Source organism: Psammomys obesus, unplaced genomic scaffold (assembly GCF_907164565.1).
Source record: "Psammomys obesus unplaced genomic scaffold, mPsaObe1.curated_primary_1811, whole genome shotgun sequence".
Classification (NCBI taxonomy): Eukaryota; Metazoa; Chordata; class Mammalia; order Rodentia; family Muridae; genus Psammomys; species Psammomys obesus.
This window is the reverse complement of record NW_026590663.1, coordinates 8,988,108-9,002,995: the sequence shown is the minus strand read 5'-3', so window position 1 is coordinate 9,002,995 and position 14,888 is coordinate 8,988,108.

Here is a 14,888-nt window from a genome sequence, read left to right as displayed (position 1 = left end):
GAAGGCCTGGGCACCTGGGGGAAAGGATAGGAAGAGCCCTCACCCTGCCCTCTGAGGCCTGTTTCGGGTCTGGACTCTGTAGGCCCCGGTCCCCTGTCATATTGGGCCTCTGGCGGGTTGTTTCACTCCCTACCAGAGGCTGAGTCCCTTCTGCCCACCGCTCAGGGACCTATCTGGGCTGGCTCCCTGCCCACCCCCAGCTAAGGCAGTCCTCAAAGCCTGGGTGATCCTTCTGCCTCACACTAGCCGCAGTGGAGGCTTTGGTGTGGCTGGTCGGATGCTTTCTTCCGGCTTAGGGCTCTGCACCTCCGAGGCCCAGGTTCCCAGAGGGTGCCCTCTGGCCCCAGCTTTCTGGTTCTCAAGGAGTCAATTCACCGCGGTAGTGGCTGCCGGTGGGTGGGTGACTGGAGGCCACGACTGCGTGGACTCGGGAGAACCAGCTCCCTGGGGACCGTGCTGGTGAGGGAGGGTGGAGGGCTCTCCCCGTCAAGCAGGACCGGTTTCTCCCTGGCTGGCTGGGACACTGCTGAAGGATTTACCCTCTCAGTGGACACCAGGGCCGTTGGTGAGGTTTAATCCACCTGGGAACCATTCTGCTATGTATTTTCGGTGTTTTTCGGGCACGGTGGCTCCTAGGTGCCCTTGCTGCCTCCTGGGCAGGCCCCTGCCTTGGTGCCTGCTGTTGGGGCTGCCTGGGCCAGCGGCTCCCCGGAGTCCCTGTGCAGTGGATTTTCCAGACTTTCGCCCTTCCCCCACCACTCCATTTGCTTATTCAATCCAGGCCATTATCCGGGTCCCTGCCCCAGCTCTGCAGTCCTCAGGCTGGAGGAAATGCGATCTGGCTCCATTGATCGCCGCCGGCGGGGGCTGCTCCGCTCTGGCCCAAGGTTGAGCAGTTGGGGGTGGGGACAGCATGGGCCCCTTCTCACCCACTCCAGTGTGAAGGGACTGGCCCACTTGGCCCACCAGCGGCTTTCCTGAACATTTTGTGACACAATGAAAACAGGCTGCCTTTGGGAGATGTGGGACCCGGACACCCAGGTCCCGCTCGGACCCGCACAGGTTCCCCCTCCAAGTCAAGGCTCAAGGCGCCTCCTGGCAGAGCATGTCACCCCAGCCCTGAATTCAGTACCGAGGTCACAGGGGTGGCCCACAGCTCTGGCGCAGGCCACTGGCAGTGCCCAGCCTCTGCCCTTCCTGCCTCCACCGTGCAGAGCAGGTTGGACAGAGGGGTGGTGGCTTTGTAGTCGCTGGCCCCAGAGCCAGCAGCATCTTCCCTGGGCCACTCTCCTGTGGAAATGAATCCACAGGTGATTTGGGAGCAAAGAAGTACACTGGCTTTGGGGTGAGTTCCTTGAAGGCTACGGGTGTGCCATTGTGTATGTCTGTGTGCACCTGAGCGTGTGTGTGTGTGTGTGTGTGTGTGTGTGTGTGTGTGCGCCCCCACGTGAGTGGGGTTCTGGGAGGGTGCTTCATGGATGGGGCGTGCAGCGCTATTTGGCGTGGCTGCCTGTGCTCTCCACAGAGGGTCTCAGCCGAGGTGCCTACTCCCCGGCCTCAGGGAGACCGCAGGCTTGCCTGTGGCTGTGTGCACTGACTTCTACCTCCGTCCCTGTGGGGTTGGGCAGCTGGGGACAGTGGAAGGATTAAACAGGATGTCACCTGGGGCGGTGGTAGCCGGTTACCAGGCAAGGGACTCTCCGGCTTAGAGCGTACCCATTGCCAAGCCCCGGCTCCTCCACTGCCCAGCTTGGGGACTGTAGAGCTGGAGGGGCTTCCCGCACTGGAGCAGAAGGCCCGTGGTCCAATGGCGTTCCCCCTGGAACCACCCTGACAGCCTCTTCTTCAGCACAGGCTCCCCGGGCTGCCTGCTGGAGGCCTCCCACCATTTTTGGCAATGGTAGAACTCACACCGGTAAGGTAATGGGACCCGGTGGTTCTAGACTTGCCAACTATGGTGTAAGTGCTGAGCTGCCGAGGAGGGACTGCACCTCGCTGGAGCCTGCCGATCACCAGGAAGGAGGGGGCTGTGGCCCCCAGAGCGCCAGGCAGTGGCAGAGGGTGGGCGCAGCTGGAAGTGGCCCCTCTAGTCTCCCTGCGCCCCCCCAGGTCACAAGTCTTCGAGTCAGCTGGGAAGCTGCGCTCCTGGTCCTCAGGACCTGAAGAGAGGGCTTGGGCTCGCCTCGCTCCAGGATGCCCTCACCGTGGGGTGGCAGGAATCCCAAGCTTGGTTGAGGAAGGGGCACTGGGGTCCAAGTGCCCATACTGGCTTTGCTTCTGGGCGGTGCAGTCTCTGGGGCTGTGGGATAGGGCTGGGGGCGGGTCCTCTTCAGGGACTGATAGCTACAGCTTCCCACGAGGAGACAGGTCAGAGAGGAGGAGCAGGGAGCACCCCAGAGAAGGGCGCTGCGCTCCCCCCTGGTGTGGGCCCAGCAGGTGAGAAGCTGGGCTGCCGGCTAAGCACGCAGGCCTCATGCTGGAGACCTGGCTGCAGGGCCGCTTGGCTGAGGCCAGCCGTCTCAGCCAGCGTTGAAAGGATCTCACCATTACTCAGCTACGTGTCTACATCTGTACCCATCTCTCCCCTTGGCCGGGGCCTCCGTTTATCTGTACAGCTGTTTGTTAGATGGAGGGACACTAAATTTATTTTGTGACAGGGTCTTGCCACGCAGCTCAGACTCTGTTCCCACCTCCCGACTGCTGGGGTTGCAGGTGTGTGCCCTTAGGCAAGCAGGGTTGGGTGGGTTTTTTAAATTTAGTTTCATGTATGTATTTATTTATTACAGTTTATTCACTTTGTAACCCAGCTGCAGCCCCCCCTCGTCTCCTCCCAGTCCCACCCTTCCTCCTTCTCCCCCTATGCCCTTTTCCTAGGCCACTGATGGGGGGGTCCTCCTCCCCTTCTACCTGACCCTAGCCTGTCAGGTCTCATCAGGGCTGGCTGCATCATCTTCCTCAGCTCCCCCCAGGGTTTTTTGTTTTGTTTGAAGAGACAGGGTTGTCCTATGTGTGCCTGGTTCCCAACCAGGTGACTGGTTGATAGAAACTGTTCTAGGCTGCATAGCAAGACCCTGCTCAAAACAAAACAGGCCTGGGGGGCGGGGAGGGAGATAGCAGGCCTTTGATTCCAGTACTTGAGGCAGAGGTCAGCCTCCTCTACAAAATGAGTTCCAGAACAGCCAGGACTACACAGAGAATCCCTGTCTCAAAAACAAAACAAAACACAAAAACAGCCAGGTGTGGTGCACGCTTGTGATCCCAGCCCTCGGGAGGCAGAGGCAGGCGGATCTCTGAGTTCGAGGCCAGCCTGGTCTACAAAGTGAATCCAGGACAGCCAGGGCTACACAGAGAAACCCTGTCTTGAAAAACCATTAAAAAACAAAACAAAACAGCAAAGTAAAAATCAGGTCATGGAGGGCACAGGGGTTAATTCTGGAGGGAGTTTGGGGTAGACCACCACAGGCCTGATGGCATGGGCTGGACTGGGACACCAGACAGTCCTCAGAGAGGTGGGCTCTGTAGCCCTGGGCACATGCTTTAGCAGTGACTTGACTGAAGGGCGGCTCGTGGCACCGCTGCAGTTGGTGTGCAAGGCACAGCCAGGGCTACCAGTGACAGCGCCGGGGCGAGTGCTCTGCAAGAGTCAGAACCCGTTTCTTCTGGCCTTGCTGCACAGCTTCTGGGGTTCCAAGATTGCTGGTGTGGGAACTGGGAAAGCAGGCAGGGATGAAGCCACTCTGGAACCTTGATGGGTTAGCACTGAAGAAGAAATAAGGGGACTTTGGCCTTTTAACTGGGCATAATGGCCTTTAATCCAGCATTTGGGAGGCAGACAGGCAGTCTGCCTGTTGAAAGCCAGCCCGTCTACAAAGCAAGTTTCAGGACAACCATGGGCTACACAGAGAAACCCTGCTGGTATAACACTCTTGCGGAATGTATACAGTTTACCCTTGTTCATTCATATGCTGATTTCTCTACCCCACTCTCTGGTGTCAATCCAGACACTGCATTGTGATGTTTATTCTAAGTATCAGCTGTCTCAAGTTTGTGTAAAGATGCCACCATTTGTTCTCTGTATTGTCAATAAAACAACCAGCAATGCTGAGCAATGGAGAGGATAGGGTGGGACATCCTGGTCTGGAGGGCAGGAGAAGGAAGCGAGAGGGAGGAAGGTTGAGAGATCTGAGAAATGACCTGGAACCACCAGGAGAGATGAATGAGACCTAAGACATGACTGAAAACAAGTATAATGTGGAAAATCTGAATGGGAGGAAGCTATGCTGGCTTGGAGGTTTAATGGGTGGAGTAACTATCGCCCAGCATTGGGCTCTAGGTTAATTAAATAAATCCTAGTCTCTGTGTGGTGATTTGGGTATACAGCTGGTTTAGTAATAACCCCTGCTTAACTAAAAGATAAATCAATAATAAATGTTAATAATCATCAACAAAAGCCTGTCTTGAAAAACCAATTGTGGGGGGGGGGGACAAACAGACAAACAAGTTTGCTGCATGCGGAGCGTTTGCTGTGGGCTGGGCAGGGCGTGGGGGGCAAAGGTGACACCTGGACACTGAGTTCTCCTGGAGGGTGCTGGTGCTGGCCTTCTGGGGGCCCCTTTGCTTTTGCTGGTCACACCGCTGTATCCTGAAGGCTGTGCTGTTGGGGGTGGTGGGGAGTGCCCCCAAGGACTACACTCGGGCAGTGCCATGTTGGTCGAGTGCCCACACCACTAACTGGCTACGCTGTCCCGCCGGCCCCGCCCCCTAAGCCGGGGGGGGGGGGGGGAGCCCGACCTGGCTATACCCGTGCCGCAGCCTGCTGTGGCTCTGATGGCTTCTCACTTAGCTTCTTGTGCTTCAGGGCTGTCTCCAGGCTGAAGGCAGGTGCCCCTCACGTGTCCTTCCCCCAAAGGTCAGGAGGGGGCCTGGTGCTTTCCATCATCCTACTTTTGTGTGCAATATGTGTGTTTCACACATTTAAAAAATATGTATTTATTATGTAGACAGTATTCTGGCTGCATGTACATCTGCGCACCTGAAGAGGGCAGCAGATCTCACTATAGATGATTGGGAGCCACCATGTGGGTGCTGGGAATTGAACTCCGGACCTCTGGAAGAACAGCCAGTCATTCTCTGTGTTAGGCCCAGCAAGAGCCTAAATATAAGAAGGTATGAAGAGAACTCAGGAAACTAATCATCCATCGATGCAAAAACGCAAGAGACTCTTCTTGACCATTGTACAATGGGGTCACCCCTGCTGGTCAGCAAGGAGTGGCACCAGGAGACAAAGACCTTAGGTTTTTAAAAGACAAGGCGGGAATCTCCTGGGGTTGCCTTCTTGGCAATTTAGGATTGGATGAAATGTTTAACTTTTAAAATAATTGGTCAGTTCTGGTCACCCTTAGGTCCAGTCAGCCCTGTCGTAAATATCTGATGTCAAGTCAGTTTGGAATTTCCTGCCATCCACAGTTAAATGTGGGAGGGGGATTAACTCATCCCATGTCTGTTCTGAGGAGTGGGGGTTACAGGCTTTGGGTCAAAGGTCAGGAGAAGGATTGGGGCCATTTGGCCCAGTTTCCAAACAGCCAATCTCACCGGCGCCAGCCGGTGATTTTTTTCTCCATTTAGTAGAGATCTCTGCTTGTTCTCTTCCTTATCTCTGCCCTCACAGATGGCTAATGTCGGGAACTTTTACATTCCTCGGTTCTCTGGAGAAGCACTAAGAGGCTTTAATTAACATGGGCCTAAAACTTGCAAATATAAGTTATAAGGCAATTAAAAGAAACATAGGTTACAAAGTTAGTCTGATTCTTTCATCTGACCCCCAGTAGGTTCTGGGGATCAAAGTCAGGGTGTTAGGCCAAGTGCCTTTGCCCACCAAATCACCATGGTGCATGCTCTCTTTTCCAAACAGGGTTTCTCTGTGTAGACCAGGCTGGCCTCGAACTCACAGAGAGCCGCCTGCCTCTACCTCTCAAGGGCTGGGATGAAAGGCTTGTGCCGCCACGCCCGGCTGTGATGGCCTCTGGATTGAGACAGGATCTCACGGAACCTGGCCCTCCCTGGCTAGCTGGCTGAACAGAAGCCGGAGGATCTGCTTGCCTCGGCTCCTAATGCCTGGGGTTAGGCTTACAGAGCTGCACCTGGCCTTTTCCCACTGGAATCCAAACTCGGGTCCTCACACGTGCACTGCATGCATCGTACAAACAGCCCCCGGTGCCCCTTCCCCCCTCACAGTTAAATTACAGATGCTCTTCTTGCAGCGAGGGGACTAGACAAACGAGTCATCACCCCAGTTTGCGTGTCCCTGGTGCGTGCTAGGCCAGCACTCACTGATGGGTGTCCTGTCACTCCACACTTTGCCTCTTCCTGGGTGAAGGAGGCCCTGGGATCTCTGAACCCGTGCGTCCATCTCAGCTGCTGGTCCTTTCTTGAGTTCTTGTTCCCAGAGACCAAGGCATTCCTCATGGGTAGCTCTCACAGGAAGGCCGCCTTGGCTTTGACCTTCCAAAGTGACGTTGTGTCCCAGGGCCAGGGATGGCAGGTGGCTCTAACATGAGGGCTAAGGATAAGGGCTCCCCGAGGTGACCTTCCGGAGCAGGAAGCTGGAGCCTACCACCTCCTGAAGCTCGGGTTAGTGTCCCCAGTCAGGGGGCCTTCCAACCCCCAGGCAGAGGCTCTAGTCTGCCTACGGCTCCCTGCTGCTCACGGCGGAGGTGTGCGTTCCTGGGCCTTCCACTGCTTTAACTGGGCTGGGAGGCGGGCCAGGCGAGGGTCTCACGCTGGCCAGTGAGGCTGTGGGGCAAGGGAGCCCACAGGACTCCCTTGTCTCAGCCTGTCTTTGAACTGGGCTGGTCTTGTGGCTGCTGAGGATAGACCGTATCCAAACCGGGCCTTGGCGGAAAGAGAACAGGCTGCAGAGGAGCAGCTGGCCGTGTGGCAGGACGCCCACAGGATGAGGTCTGCCTGGACTGGCTCAGCCATTTGACACGGGTAGAGCACGCAGGCCGCACATCAGCCTGGCACGGGACAGCGCAGCACTGGAGGCCAGTGTCACCCCTGTGGGAGATGCGAAAGGGAACCTGGAGGCATGTCTGGTATCTTGACCACGGGGGAGGAGCCCTGGCATCATGGCAGAGGGCGAGGGTGCTGCTCCGCATGCTATAATGCAATAATCTGAGCCTGTCAGAAGCTGGGCACGCCGGCAGAGCTGGCAGGCTGAGGCAGGAGGATTTTAACTTCCAGGCAGCCTGGGCTACAGAGTAAGGCCTTGTTTTTAAAAATAGTGTCAGCTGAGTGTTGTGGCACAGGCCTGTAATCCCAGCCCTCAGGGAGGCAGGGGCAGGAGAACTCTGTGAGTTCGAGGCCAGCCTGGTCTATAAAGTGAGTCCAGGGCTACCTAGAGAAACCCTGTCTCAAAAAACTAAACCAAACCAAACCAAACAAAAAACCAAGGGCGAGAATGGAGTAGCTGTTAGGTTACAACCAGCACGCTGACATCCAAGGACAAGGACCTCGCCAGAGAGAGGGTAGGGGAAAATCAATTGCACAAGGGCGGGACCTTGGGAGACAGTGTGAGCGGGTGAAGGAGACTGTGGCAGAGCTCATAGTCCCGGGGACAGCACAAGAGGCCGTGAGTGAGCATCCCTGGGGCTATATCAGGTCCTGGCACCTTCAGAAAGGGCCTTTGGTTTGGACCAATACAGCGGCAGCTTCTGTGCCTAGGGGGCTTTTGTGAGTGACTGACTTTATTGTCAATCCATTTGAAGAGATGTCTAAACATATCTTCTGGCTTTGGAGGCATCACTCTGTGGTAGGGCTTGCCTAGTACTGATGAGGTGATAGGTTCAAGCCCCAGCATGGGAAAGAAATAAGCCTTAGCTTTTGCTTTTCGTGAAGAGTGCTGTTCTGGAAGTGTAATGTAGACAAGCTGTCTCCAGGAAAAGCTAACCTAGAAAAGAGAGGAAGTGGAGGCCTTCACAGTTGCCTCAAGACAAGAAGGGCTGTTGGGGCCCTCTGCACCAGGACGTCCTTGCTGGTGGGTGGAGCCTTGGTGGCTCTAGAAGGATGCCAGCTCTCTGCTCACAAAGATGGCCTCACAGAGAGCTGCGCTGTGGCAGTGGGTGGCTGGCCTCCGTGTGGAGTGGTGTGGCTGGGCCTGTTGACAGCAAAACTGCGTCGAGGCCAGTTTCTTATGCAGTGGGGCCTCAGCACCCCAGGGTTCCACAGCCCCAGCCTCTTGCGGTGGCTTATTCTCCAAGTGTGTGCTGGTGGGGTGGGGAGGGGAGAGCCTCCTAGGGCTCTGTGCCTTCTCACACTGCACTGTGAGCTGAGCCTCCGTCTGAAGGTGGCTTGGTCCTGGACTACAAAGGCATCCTCCTGCAGCAGTTCTGCCAGCATTCCTGTGATAAGTCTGGCTGGCAGGTAGTGGAAGTGGCTTCCCACCCCGAGCTCACGCCCATCTCTGCCAACTGGTTCTCCCGAGTGTGCTCCCTCAGGCGCCCTGTCCTGGAGGGGAGAGGGGCAGTACCCTGAGGACCAGAAGTGTCAGCAGGCATTGTTGGGGTTGGGGGCTGCGGCGGCCGGAGGTTCCCCCAGCACTCACAGGGTGGGGTAGGTGGGGCTTGTCCTTTCAGGAGGCTAGACGTGTGTCTCAGTTATTCAGAAACACGGAGACTTTGTTACCCTGAGGTACCTTCTGTTTATGGACTTAAAAGGCATCTTGATCTGGTGGATTTGGATGAAGAATGTTTTCTCGCAGAAACTGCTTTACTGTGCTTCATTGACACCCTCTTCTTGGTCCTTCAAGGACATTTGTAAATCCCACAATTGAAAACACGCCCCACCACCCCTTTTCCAATTGATAGCTTTAGTCTCAAGCCAGAGTCCAGTTACAGGGACTGCCCCTCGGAGGAAGGCAGGCTCCGGTGGTGTTGGGAGCTTGTGCACTTCTCTCTTCCTGGTCCAGAGCCTCCAGGACTGGGGGCAGAGGGTGGGGAGGAGGAAGGGAAGGGAGTGGGAGAAATGGTTTTTTTTGTTTTTTTTTTTTTTAGAGAAGGTTTCTCTGTGTACCCTTGGCTGTCCTGGGCTCACTTTGTAGACCAGGCTGGCCTTGAACTCACAGAGATCCACCTGCCTCTGCCTCCCAGAATGCTGGGATTAAGGGCATGTGCCACCACGCCTGGCTAGTGGCAGAAATCTTTAGGCACTTCAGACCAAAAGAAAGAGCATCTTTGAAGGTCTTAGATGCATCCAAGAAGGCTCCCTGGCAGCAGGTTTTGTAGCCTTCTAGGCTCGTGTTTCTCCTGAGAACCTGGGTTCTGGCTCAGGAAGGACTCTTCATTCTCACCTTATCTCCCGGGAAAGGAGGGAACCCTGCATCACGTCCTGTTGCAGCCCTGTTGGTATAATGTTCTTGTGGAATGTATACAGTTTACCCTTGTTCATTCAAATGTTGATTTCTCACCCCAACTATCTGCTTTCAATCTGGACATTGTACTGTGATGCTTATTCTAAGCATCACCTGTCTTGAGTTTGTGTAAACATGCCACCATTTGTTCTCTGTATTGTCAATAAAACAACCAGCCAATGCTGAGCAATGGAGAGAATGGTGTGGGACATCCTGGTCCGGAGGGGAGGAGAATAAAGTAGAGTGGGAGGAGGAGGAAAAGAGAGATCGGCAGACAGGACCTGGAATCATGGGGAGAGATGAACCAGACCTAAGACATGACTGAAAGCAAGGATAATGTGGGAAATCTGAATGGGAGGAAACTGTGTGGGCTTGGAGGTTGAGGAGGGAGTAACTATCGCCCAGCATTGTGCTCTGGGTTAACTAAATAAATGCTGGCCTCTGGGTGGTGATTTGGGTATACAGCTGGTTTAGGAATCACCCCTAATTAAAAGATAAGTCAATAGTAAAGATTAATAACCCACAACACAGCCCTATGGATGGCTGACTTGCTCACCATCTTTGCCCCTTTCTGTCTCTCCTTCACAGAGTCACAATGGAAGTCACATTTTCAGACACCTTGGGAGTTTAGCCTTTCATTTAGCCCTTTGCAGAATGTCCTTGCAAGGGAGGTGTTGTTTTTGTCTGTTTGCTTTGTTTTGTTTTTCTAAGGTTTATTTTGGCATGTATTGGTGTTCTGCCTATGTGTATGTCTATGTGAGGGTGTCAGATCCCCTAGAACTGGAGTCACAGACAGCCATGAGCTGTCATGCGGGTGCTGAGAATTGAACTCAGGTCCTCTGGAAGAGCAGCCAGTGCTCTTAACCTCTGAGCCACCTCTCCAGCCCCCAAGTGAAGTGTTTTTAAAGTAATGCTCAAGGTTTTCTTTCTTTAGATTGTCAGCCACCATGCACACGCTGGGAACTCTGAAAAAAAACAAAAAACAGAATGTTTTAAGATTTATTATTTATTATGTATACAATGCTCTGCATGACACCTGCACGCCAGAAGAGGGCACCAGATTTCATTACAGGTGGTTGCGAGCTGCCCTGTGGTCGCTGGGAATTGAACTCATGACCTCTGGAAGAACAGACAGTGCTCTTAACCTCTGAGCCATCTCTCCAGCCCTGCACAAGGTTTTCCAATCCTAAGGAAATAAAGCTATTCCCTAGCTACAAAACATGGAAGAGTCTTGGGCCGGGTGTGGGTTTAACCCAGCGCTCAGGAGGCAGATGGGTCTTTTCAAGTGGAGGCCAGCATTCCACAGAGTTTCAGGCTATTGAGGACTTGTTGAAAAATAGCAGGAGTTTGGATTTCTGGGCTGGAGAGATGGCTCAGAGGTTAAGAGCACTGGCTGCTCTTCCAGAGTTCCTGACTTCAATTCCCAGCAACCACATGGTGGCTCACAGTCATCTATAATGAGATCTGCTGCCCTCTTCTGGCGTGCACGCAGAACACTGTCTATGTAATAAATAAATAAATCCTAGAAAAAAAAAAAAAAACATTGGATTTCAATGTTTGCTTTTCAAGGTAAAGTCTTATGTAGCCCAGGCTGGCTTCAAGCTCATCATATTGCTGAGGCTGGCCTTGAAGTCCCGATCCTCAGGCCTTCACCAACCGAGTACTGGATTACAGCTTTGGACTACCACACCTAGCTTTTTTGACTTTTCGATAGGCTCAAAGTCCCAGAGACCCGCCTGCCTCTGCCTCCAGAGTGCTGGGATTAAAGGTGTGTGCACTGGCTCGCTGGCTTTTTTAAATGTTCCCTGTCACTTTTGAACCAGTGACACTATTTGCTCTCTAATGACCGGTCAATGGAACCATTCTTTCACCAAGGTTGACCAGGCCGGCAGATGTGTGCCCTCTGGTCTTCACTCTCTCATTCCTGTTGCTCTCCTGCTGCAACGTGAACGCACGCATCTTTTACGTAACCTGCTCCAAGTCATTTTTTTTGGGGGGGAAAAAAGCATTTACACGTGGCCTCTTACTGAAAAACTAAAAATGTTCTAACATTGGATTGTGTGTAGCTTAATGAAGTTCGACAACCACTGAGCTCAGCAGTACATGAGAGGAGCTTCTTTCCCTCATGAAGTTGAGGTGCCGGGGCTGGTGGGCACGGGGGCTCGAGGGGTGCAGTGTTGTCTACCGGTTACAGACCCCGGAGGCTCTGCTTGAACCAGCGGGCTCCTGGTGCTGCTACTGGTGTCACGCTCCTGCCTTGACCGTGTCTCCTCCTGGGTTTCGACTCTGCCTGCATCTCTGGTCACCCACCGAGTGGGCCACAGTGGGCACGTCACGGAGTTCAAGCATGTGGCTGCCGAGCCCGAGCCTCCAAGTGAAGCAGGTGGAATGAGTGGCAGCAGAGGCCGGTCCTCCTCGGGTGGGCTAGCCCCGCACAGGCCAGTCCTCCTCAAGTGGGCTAGCCTCAGCATCTTTTCATCCAGTCTCGGCTGGAGGGCAGGGGTGCTTGAGACCGATCAGACAAGGGAAAGGAAAGCCAGGTCGGATGTTCAGCCCAGGCCCTCCCCCGGCCCCTGCAGACAGTGCTCGGGCTGCAGGAGCCAGCTCAGTGAAAGCTGGGAAGAGCCTTTGGAGGAGATCCCTGCTGGGTGCCAAGTGGTCTGGGCCTCTCCCGGCCTCTGGAAAGGCGCTTGAATTTTTCATTTTATTTGTACTCGTGTGGCTGTGTGTGTGTGTGTCCACCTGGAGCTGGGATTAAAGGTGATTGTAAACTGGTAACTGAACAGCCAGACTGACTGCCAACCACTGGGCCATCTCTCCAGCTCTCGGCTAGGCTTTTGCCCGCTCAGGTAAAAAGGCCTGGGCGCTGTTTCGGCTGTCCTCAAAGCTAACGTTGTCTTCCTCAAGCCAGGTCAAGGGGGCTTAGCCGCAGCTGACCTCACAGTCCAGTGAGCGTCCAGGTCTGGCTGGGCCTCCCGGTTTGGTGCTTGAGGGGGTCCTGGGCTTTTAAAGACAACAAAATCTGAAAGTTGCAATCAGGCCCTTTTGCTCTTGCAGAATATGAATTAAATCAACATTGTTTTTTAACACCAGATTATTCAACAGTGCTAACACTGTGTGTAAAAATGTTAAGGAAGAAAATGGATGTTTGGGCTCCCCACATTTATGGCTAAGAAAGCACTGGAAAACGAATGTGCCGGACCGGCCCCTGCTGGCGCATGCGCATGTGCCGGGTGCGCCGGAGCGCGCATGGGAGAGAGACAGCGCGCTCACAGGCCTGGCTCAGGACATGAGGATGGTCCATGGGCAAGGCTAGGCTCAAGGCACCGCTGGTCTGCTGGTTCTCGGCCGGCCAAACCTGTTTATACAGAGCCCTACTGCACCACTGTAGCCCTGGCTGTTTCTCTATGTAGCCCTGGCTGTTCTGGAACTCGCTCTACAGCAGGGGCCTGGAGCGCAGAGATCCGCCTGCCTCTGCTGGGATTCTAGCTGTGTGCTGCCAGGACCAGGCCCTCCCAGCCTCATTAAACGTTATTATATTATTAAACATTTCAATTAGTTGATGTTTTTAATGATTTATTTATTCACATTGGTGTTTTGCTCGCATGTATGTCTACATGAGGGTTTTTCTGTTTTTAAGATTTAATTATTTATACACTATCCTTCCTGCATGTACACCTGCTCACCAGAAGAGGGCACCAGATCTCACTGCAGATGGTTGTGAGCCACCGTGTGGGTGCTGGGAATTGAACCCTGGTCCTCCCAAGAGCAGCTTCTGCTCTTAAGCATTGAACCATCTCTCCTGCCCTAGTATTATAAGTAACCTAACTGTTAGCATCTTTCTTTTTTGAGACAAGGTCTCATGAAGCTCAGACTGTACTTAGTAGCCTTTCTTGTTATTGTTTTTGTTTTTATACCTAGCACAGGCTGTCCTGGAACTCACTGTATAAGACCTGGCCTTGAACTCACCAAGAGCCTCCTGCCTCTGCCTCCTGAGTGCTGGGATCAAAGGTGTGCACCACCATGCCTGGCCCACTATACATAAATTCAGAAGCACTCAGCAGGCTGGCCTGCCTGGAAGTGTGCACGCAGAACTGTCCTCCGCCCCTGGCAATTCTGCTTCAGCCTCCCAAGTGCTGGGGTGATGCCGTGGCCCTCACACCTGGTAGGCCCCAGTGAAATTGTTTTGCCAAGTTAAATATATAGTTTGTTACAGCGTGGTGACCCCAACCAGGAAAGTATTTTGTTGCTATTTTGTAACTGTAATTTTGCTTCTGTTATGAATCACAGTGAAAATGTCTGTGTTTTCTGATCGTCGTAGGTGACCCTGTGAAAGCGCCAGTTGAAACCAAGGGGTCTCAACCCACAGGTTGAGAACCGAACCGCAGCTCTAGGCCTTCTGGAGGGTTTTTTTGCTTTTGTTTTTGTCAAGACAGGGTCTCTCTGTATAGCCCTGGCTGTCCTGGAACTAGCTCTGTAGACCAGGCTGGCCTTGAACTCACAGAGCTCAGATCAGTCTCCCGAGTGCTGGGATATAAGGCATGGGCTGTCCCTCCGGCTCCCACCGGCTCTCAGCTCCCTCTTGCTTTGAGAGCTTCCGTCGGGGCCACACTGACAGTGACCTCGTGAAAACCCCGGGGCTGGTGCCTAGGTGGCCCAGCGCTGGCTGGGGTGTGGGGGGCGTGTCTGGAATGTCCCGGGCTGTTCTTCCGGGGGTCACAGCGGCAGCAGGACATACCGGAGCTCCCTGAGCACCAAGCGTTCCCAGGCACGGAGCTCCTGGTTCCCACCAGCTCGGGCTCCTGAAGAACAACCCAGCCCGCTTGCTCTGCTTCCGGTCACCACACCCGGCTGCAGCAGCCTTCCCTGACTCACCTTCTCCTCACTTTTTCATTTTCATTCACGGGAAGACTGGACCAAGAGCTCTGCGAGTTCCGGGCAGGCGCTCCATCCCTGAGCCGCAGCCCCAGCCCCTCTCACTGCTCACAGACAACTGCCAACTTGTTTTCAGACAGTGCTCTGTGTGTGTGCGCGTGTGCGCGCACAAGTGTCACGCCATACATGCGGAGGTCAGAGGGCAACTCCAGGAATCAGCTCTCCTTCGTGAGCATCAGGTCACTGGGCGAGGCACGCTCTTCCCTGCCAGGCCAGCTCCTGGGACCATCCACACTCTACTACCTGTGACATGCTCTCTAACAGCAGACCCTTGCTGGGACCGAGCCACAGGCATGGTGTGCCTGCAGGCCACAGGCTGAATTTTCGCCTGCCAACAGAACCAGGCCTCCCCCATTCACGGGGACTCCGGAAGGTGCCGCCTGGGTCCGGCTGGCAGGAAGACCTGGGAAGCTGGCCCTGAGGTCTGCAGGTAAGCTGTGCTCTCAGCAGCCGCAGCTCCTGCCTCTGGCCCATTCCCTCTGGAGAACAAGGGTGGAGGCGTACCACATATGCAGAAAGGGAGAGGGGCAGGCAGCTGAGAGCCAGG